Source organism: Schistocerca piceifrons, chromosome 7, assembly GCF_021461385.2.
Source record: "Schistocerca piceifrons isolate TAMUIC-IGC-003096 chromosome 7, iqSchPice1.1, whole genome shotgun sequence".
Classification (NCBI taxonomy): domain Eukaryota; kingdom Metazoa; phylum Arthropoda; class Insecta; order Orthoptera; family Acrididae; genus Schistocerca; species Schistocerca piceifrons.
Window position 1 is genome coordinate 58,243,132 of NC_060144.1, and position 8,756 is coordinate 58,251,887.

The 8,756-nt window shown below is 46.6% G+C and overlaps 1 non-coding gene across 1 annotated transcript; it reads left to right on the forward strand.

Moving 5' to 3' along the window:
- Positions 1–2,902: 2,902 nt before the first annotated feature.
- Trnas-cga lies at positions 2,903–2,976 on the forward strand. Its single transcript has one exon. It is a non-coding gene; the product is annotated as a tRNA-Ser (tRNA).
- Positions 2,977–8,756: the final 5,780 nt, after the last annotated feature.

The window sequence follows — 8,756 nt, forward strand, 5'->3', positions numbered from 1 at the left end:
TCTTCACAAGCATCAACACGTCGTTCTCTCATTTCAGGAGTCAGCTGCCGTGGAACCCATCTTGCAGACACTTTGTGAAACTGGAGCACATCATGCACAATGTGGTGTGCGGACCCATGACTAATCTGTAAACATGCTTCAATGTCATTCAGTGTCATTCGGCGGTTTTCCTTCACTATGGCTTCAACTGCTGCAGTGTTCTGTGGAGTCACAACTCGTTGTTCCTGACCTGGACGAGGAGCATCTTCCACTGAAGTCACACCATTTGCTAACTTCCTACTCCATACGTAGACTTCCTGCTGTGACAAACAAGCATCACCGTACTGAACCTTCATTCATCGACGAATTTCAATAGGTTTCACACCTGCACTACGCAAAAACTGAATAACAGAACGCTGTTCTTCCATGGTGCAAGTCGCAAGTGGGGCGGCCATCTTTATGCTGATACTGCGACGGTATGTGTGCATCTGAACTATGCTGCCACCTACAGACCATTCTGCACGCTGTTTGTAACACGTTTACCAACTTCCAGGATAACGGCGCGAAATTTCGATTTGTTATTACAAATTTAAGGTTTTCATTTGACTCACCCTCGTAGTTTCCTTAATCATTCATTTATGTTTATGTTGTAATTTATATGTTAAAGAGCAAGAAGGAGGAAATAGTATCACCATTAACAGATCCTGCTTCAGGGGGCAGTGAGACAGGGCCAAATCTTCATTTTCGAGTTCAGTACTTTCCGTTGCGCACATTCATTTTTACACCCGCCTGGAGTAGCATCTTGGAACATCTCCACAGCCATAGTTCACCCATGTCATCTATGGTAACACAGTTGCCTCGGCTATTTTGCCATGCACAGAATACTTTAACTATGGCGGCAAGTTTACAAATTTCCACTCTTGTCCTGAAACCCAATGACCATGTCCTTTTGGACGTCAGATAAATCGCTTTTTCCGCATTACGACAACGACTGCACTGTTTTCCCCGTCCTCCCGACACACTTTATGTACCTTCCACGGCTAGTGCTGCCACCTACCATCTGTGAGTGTCCATTACATGTTGACGCTGAATATAGGCGGTGGTCACATTGACATGACTGAGCCGTGGATAGAAGTACTCCACAGCCGAAATACCCACAAAAGTAGAATTTTTGTGGACAATCTGCCTGAACTGTACACAGATTTACCGCGAAATTCTGGCGGCATATGACTCAAATGCAATATCGCGTTCAGCCACAATGAACCGGTGTCAAAACTCTGACTAAAGCGACACAGACGTAAATGACGTTGATCAGGGTGGACGGCCATCGTCATCAATGAGAGATGCTAATGTGCAGGCAATAGTGCGCGGATGGCTCCGTGACGAAGGAAAAGATTTCTGTCATTGAGAACCGAACGACTGGTAATGTATTGCGGCCGTTATTTACGGAGACTTGGTGACAATGTCGTGTATATGTGCCACTTTGAAGCGTTGTACAGCATTGAATAAAAGCTACTTGGCTTACCATAATAATGTGTAACATACTTTTTGATTACTCTATTGCTATCGGACTCGCATTCGGGAGGACGACGGTTCAAACACGCGTCCGGCCATCCTGATTTAGGCTTTCCGTGTTTTCCCTGGATCGCTTTAGGCAAATGCCGCGATGGTTCCTTTGAAAGGGCACGGCCGACTTCCTTCCCCACCCTTCACTAATCCGATAGGACTGATGACCTCGATGTCTTGTCTCCTTCCCCAAATCAACCAACCAACCAACCGACCAACTATACTGGTGGTTCAGTATAAGTATCAGTCATGTTAGGAATTCGAAGTGTTAGCAGTACAAAGACACATATGGCACAATATTCTTCCTGAATGAACCGTGAATTTACTTTCAAAAGCTTTTCTTAAGAATTTACATTATTTACTAGCGATGTGAGCGTGGAAGTAGTTGCTAATGGGTAACTGATGAACAAATTAAAACATTTTTTTAATAAATGTAAATTTTATTCCTAAAAGCCCTTTTTTTTAAACAGATTTAAAATTACAATCAGAAAGCACCCTGTAAATATCAAGTTATAATTTATTCAGAGGCAGAAATAACTTCTTTTCTTTTTGCCGTAGTCACGACCGCTCACAACAACCTCTGAAAGACTAAACTGGTGCAAATCTGCAACACACCAGATTACTTTAAACTAAAAATTTTAACAACTGCCGGCCGGAGTGGCCGTGCGCTTCTAGGCGCTACAGTCTGGAACCGAGCGACCGCTACGATCGCAGGTTCGAATCCTGCTTCGGGCATGGATATCTGTGATGTCCTTAGGTTAGTTAGGTTTAATTAGTTTTCTAAGTTCTAGGGGACTGATGACATCAGAAGTTAAGTCGCATAGTGCTCAGAGCCATTTGAACCATTTTTTTAACAACTCACACAACCACATAAACTATGCACCCCGTAAGAGAGATGGAAATGATACAAAACACTCTCATTAAAAATTATTTGCCACCGAAAGTGCAACTCGTTTTTAAAAGAACTCTTACGGTGGAAGGGTGGCAACTTTATATACTAAAACGACCATTTACATAAAATCCATGAAATGCAGTTTCACATAAAATGTACGAAAATGCTCTACATTACACATATACCACCTCGCAAGACGATAGGCAAGATAAAAACATATAAAGGAAGTCGGCCTTTATACCTTAAGCAATAAATTCGTTAACACCGAATCCGACAAACATGACAGAGGCGACTATTAACGTACGGCGGACCGACAGACAGACAGACATTAACTGCCTAACAAATGCGGACGAGAGACAGATGAGCAAGCTGGGGAGGAGAGACTGACCAAGAACACAAGTAGAATTTAACAAGTAGAATGAGATACTGGCAGAAGTACAGTTGTGAGGGCCGGGCGTGAGTCGTGCTTCGGTAGCTCAGATGGTAGAGCACTTGCCCGCGAAAGGCAAAGGTCCCGAGTTCGAGTCTCGGTCGGTGCACACAGTTTTAATCTGCCAGGAAGTTTCATTTAACAAGTAAATAAAACAACATATCACGAATCACTTAACTTTTAATAAACCTGGATGTCTGGCGAAGACCTGGCGCAGCACCCCCTACGCTCTCCCGAACCGTCCGCTACCAGCCGCTTCAACAGACGCAGGAAGGCGCGCCGATCTCCCGTCTCGCGGCGTCGCAGCTTGCCCCGGCCAGCCCCATGTCGTGGTTTGACTCCTGTTGGTCTCGTGTCGACCGCGAAGCCACTACCCCTTTCTATACGGCGCGGCCCACTGGATTCACGTGGGGACCTCACATGCGCCAACGCTCAAGACGGAGAAGTCATCTTGTGTCTCAGTGCGGGGCCAACCAACCGACGGATCCAACCTCCAACAACCGTTGCCCAAGCAACTCGAGCAGACTGGCGGCCTAACGCGCAGTCTCAGATGCAGGAACGCAACCCCGACCGGACGACTGTTACTGGCGGAGTGGCAAGACTCTCATTTCCTGGCTTTAAAGTTTGATCCAAATGACAGACGTACTAGCACTCCGGCGACAGACAGTGCCGCACAAACGCGAACGAGAGACAGACCAGCAACTGGTGACTCGAGACTGACCCAGCCTCACTCAGACTGACTCACTGCCGAGCTAATAGCGCCCCTTAAATGCGCGTGAACAGGCAACCTTTCCCCTTTCATACCAGAGGGAGACACCAAAGCTGCGATTGCCACAGCGGCGCCACCGCCAGAAACAGAGGGCGACTGCTTCACACAACGCGCTGCGGCGCGTTCTTCAAAACAGCAATTTTTACCACGGCTCACTGAAGTCTGAAGTTATTTCAGCTACCTCATACATCTCACATATCAGGCGGAATGGTTGTATCACTGCTGATTCTCCGAAAGATCTTAATTATTCTGAGAGGGCGTCATCTACTCCAAACATCTTGATTCGACGTAGGTCGTTTTGATGTCCCCTCGGACTTATGAATGAACCTGTGGCCGAGTAGTTCTCGGCGCTTCAGTCCGGAACCACGCGGCTGCTACGGTCGAAGTTTCGAATCCTGCCTCGGGCATGGATCTATGTGATGTCCTTAGGTTAGTTAGGTTTACGTAGTTCTAAGGGACTGATGACCTCAGGTAAGTCCCATAGTGCTTAGAGCCATTTGAACCATTTTTATAAATGAACGTGTACACAACAAAGAACTGAAGATGTATCTGCTACTGTGAGATGGAGAAATGGGCAAAGGAAAGAAAATCGTGGCGAGCCGCATCCAACCGGGGTCCAAACCAATACGTTTTGCAGAAGTGACAACTTTTGCACGACCGACCAGAGGCATGCAGAACGATAGATTGTTGTTGTTGTTGTGGTCTTCAGTCCTGAGACTGGTTTGATGCAGCTCTCCATGCTACTCTATCCTGTGCAAGCTTCTTCATCTCCCAGTACCTACTGCAACCTACATCCTTCTGAATCTGCTTAGCGTATTCATCTCTTGGTCTGCCTCTACGATTTTTACCCTCCACGCTGCCCTCCAATGCCAAATTTGTCATCCCTTGATGCCTCATAACATGTCCTACCAACCGGTCCCTTCTTGTTGTCAAGTTGTGCCATAAACTCCTCTTCTCCTCAATTCTCTCAAATACCTCCTCATTAGTTATGTGATCTGCCCATCTAATCTTCAGCATTCTTCTGCAGCACCACATTTCGAAACCTTCTATTCTCTTCTTGTCCAAACTACTTATCGTCCAAGTTTCACTTCCATACATCGCTACACTCCACACAAATACTTTCAGAAACGACTTCCTGACACTTAAATCTATACTCGAAGTTAACAAATTTCTCTTCTTCAGAAACGCTTTCCTCGCCATTGCCAGTCTACATTTTATATCCTCTCTACTTCGACCATCATCAGTTATTTGCTCCCCAAATAGCAAAACTCCTTTACTTCTTTAAGTGTCTCATTTCCTAATCTAATCCCCTCAGAATCAAGTGATTTAATTCCAGTACATTTATTATCCTCGCTTTGTTTTTGTTGATGTTCATCTCATATCCTCTTTTTAAGACACTGTCCATTCCGTTCAACTGCTCTTCCAGGTCCGTTGCTGTCTCTGACAGAATTACAATGCCATCGGCGAACCTCAAAGTTTTTATTTCTTCTCCATGGATTTTAATACCTACTCCGAGTTTTTCTTTTGTTTCCTTTACTGCTTGCTCAATATGTAGATTGAATAACGTCGGGGAGAGGCTACAACCCTATCTCACTCCCTTCCCAACCACTGCTTCCGTTTCATACCCCTCGACTCTTATAACTGCCATCTGATTTCTGTACAAATTGTAAATAGCCTTTCGCTCCCTGTATTTTACCCCTGCCACCTTTAGAATTTGAAAGAGAGTATTCCAGTCAACATTGTCAAAAGCTTTCTTTAAGTTCAAAAATGGTTCAAATGGCTCTGAGCACTATGGGACTCAACTGCTGTGGTCATTAGTCCCCTAGAACTTAGAACTACTTAAACCTAACTAACCTAAGCACATCACACACATCCATTTTCTTTAAGTCTACAAATGCTACAAAGGTAGGTTTGCCTTTCTTCAATCCTTCTTCTAAGATAAGTCGTAGGGTCAGTATTGCCTCACGTGTTCCAATATTCCTACGGAATCCTAACTGATCTTCCCCGAGGTCGGCTTCTACCAGTTTTTCCATTCATCTGTGAAGAATTCGCGTTAGTATTTTGCAGCTGTGACTTATTAAACTGATAGTTCGGTAATTTTCACATCTGTCAACACCTGCTTTCTTTGGGATTGGAATTATTATATTCTTCTTGAAGTCTGAGGGTATTTCGCGTGTCTCATACATCTTGTTCACCAGATGGTAGAGATAGATTAGTGACTTAAGAAATAGACTAATGAGCGGTCTGACCGGAAGCTGCCATAAGGCACACAATAGGCGCCTCTTGCCGGAAGGCGGCGGCGCCCGAGTGGCGAAAGCAGGCGGCGGGGCGGCGCCGGGCGTCGTTTCTCACACGTCCGGCGGCTCCGCCATCTGCCCAATTTCCCGGTCCGCCGCTCTCCGACAACAACGCTGCCGGGAAACTGCCGCCACACTGCCCACGGTCATACTTCACCGACGCGTCCGATGCAGTCCAGACGCCCCGTGCCGACCGACCGACTCAAAAGTCCGTTCCTTCTCTCTGCCAAGACTCTGCACCGAAGCTCTCGCGTAATTACCACCGATGCAAGATTGCGATAAATGATGGGTATTAACAAAAACGTGAATTATGCCCCCATGAATCCCCTCCTCTCTGACACATAACATATCCAGTACGTTACCCTCATGCTGACGGTGAAACAGATAACATGATTTACACTCGTATTACCAAACCGGTACGGAAATGCAGGCTCTCTGAAAGACATTGATGAAATATTCTCGGTTTGTCAGGTGAGTCGTGATGTAATTTTGTCGCAGCGTTTCGACTAGTTTATTCTCGTCATCTTCAGGCTAACTCTTCGTCTGAGCCGCGCGGGGTACACGGTGTAGGGCGTCTTGTCACGGTCGGCGCGGTTCCCCCCGTTTGAGGTTCGATCCTTCCTCGGGCATGGGTGGGTGTCCTTAGGATAATTTAGGTTAAGTAGTGTGTAAGCTTAGGACTGATGACCTTAGCAGTTAAGTCCCATAAGATTTCACACACATTTGAACCTTTTTTTGTCGTCCTCATCCTAAGTCAGTTTAAGTTACATTAAGTAGTGTGCAAGCATATTGACTGATGACCTCAGCAATTTGGTCCAACGAGATCCTACCACAAATTTCCAATTTCTTCGTCTGAAGATGACGAGCAGGAAACTCGTCGAAATGTTGCGACAACACAACGCAACGACTCGACTGATAACCCGACAATATCTTATCAACGTATTAGATAGGAATATTAAGATTTTACGTTGCATTGATGATGAGGTCAGAGACGAAGCGTAAACTCGGACTGAACGGAGATGGGGAAACATATCGGACGCTTCCGTTGAAAGGAACCTCCCCAGCACTGGCGTCGAGTGATCTAGAAAATTACGGAGTGCCCAGATATGGATAGCCGACAGGGAATGTGAGCCGTGCTCCTCCAGATTGCTAATCAACTGTCCTAAGGCCTTGTATTGTATTGTATGTTAACCGGAGGCCCCGTCCCTGCCACAGCCGCAGTGGTCCTCAACCCCACGACGACTACCGCCGTCCACTTCACCCCTCCGCCGCCCCACACCGAACCCAGAGTTATTGTGCGGTTCGGACCCCGGTGGAACCCTCCCCCTCCCCCCCCCCCCCCACCCCCCCCTCAGGGAACGTCTCACACCAAACGAGTGTAACTCCAATGTTTGCGTGGTAGAGTAACTGTGGTGTACGCGTACGTGGAGAACTTGTTTTGCGCAGTAGGTGCTGACATAGTGTAGGTGAGGCGGAATAAGGGGAACCAGCTTGCATTCGCCGTGGCAGATGGAAAACCGCATAAAAACCATCCACAAACTAGCTGGCTCACCGGACCTCGACACAAGTCCACCGGGCGGATTCGTGCTGGGGACCAGGCGTTCCTTGCCGCCCGGAAAGCAGTGCGTTAGACCACACGGCTAACCGGGCGGGCTGCCTTAAAGCCTTACTAGCCGCCTCAGTACTCGAACTGGAAGACTTGTCACCGTGGGGCAGACCCCTGCAGACTACATCTACATAATTTCCTCTACAGTTCACGCTTAAGTGCTTGACAGATGGTTCGTAGAACCACCTTGAGGCTATTTTCTACCATTCCAATTTCGAATAGCATGTGGGAAAAACGAACACCTAATCTCCCCATGCGAGCTCCCATAAATCTTATTTTATTACGATGCTCATTTTTCTTTATGTCGGTGGGAGTCAGCAAAATATTTTCGCATTTGAAAAAGAAAGTTGACAGAAATTTCGTGAAAAGATCTTGCCGCGATGAAAAAACGCAGTCTCTGATTCATATTCCCTACAACATTTTTCTACGTCACTGTTGCAGTTTTAGTTGTTGATAATTGATATCCCTGGACACCCGTCATGTAGGAGTAGCATCTTAGAGTGATAATCAAAGCAACCTCGGCCGCTGGTTCGAACCCACTACTGCTTAACTTTTAAATTAAAATCATTAGCAATGGTGGTCGAAGAATTCTGGCATAAGAAGTCATTCTCATTCTCCCAACAGTCTTCTCAAGAGGGCTGAGGAGCAGACCGAGGTTCACGCCATTTTGTTCCCCTTGCGTTCACAAACAGTCACTAAACCGAGCGAGGTGGCGCAGTGGTTAGCACACTGGACTCGCATTCGGAAGGACGACGATTCAATCCCGTCTCCAGCCATCCTGATTTAGGTCTTCCGTGATTTCCCTAAATCGTTTCAGGCAAATGCCGGGATGGTTCCTTTGAAAGGGCACGGCCGATTTCCTTCCCCATCCTTCCCTAACCCGAGCTTGCGCTCCGTCTCTAATGACCTCATTGTCGACGGGACGTTAAGCGACACTAACCTAACAGTCCCTAAAAGACGGTATAATCAGCAATGATCAACGGCCTGAGAATGCAGAAGGGAAACCACTGCATTAAAGACACCTAATGTGTACCCACGGGAAACTTGGCCTGTAACTAAAATAGTGTCATGATGATCTCTCTATTGGCAAAAGATTTCGGACTAGTCCCCCATCTGGGTGTCCGAGAGGTGACTCCAAAGGGTGACCATGAGAAAAAGATTGAATAACCATGAATAACCAACGAAAGGATAACGTTCTATGATTCGGGGCTTGGAAT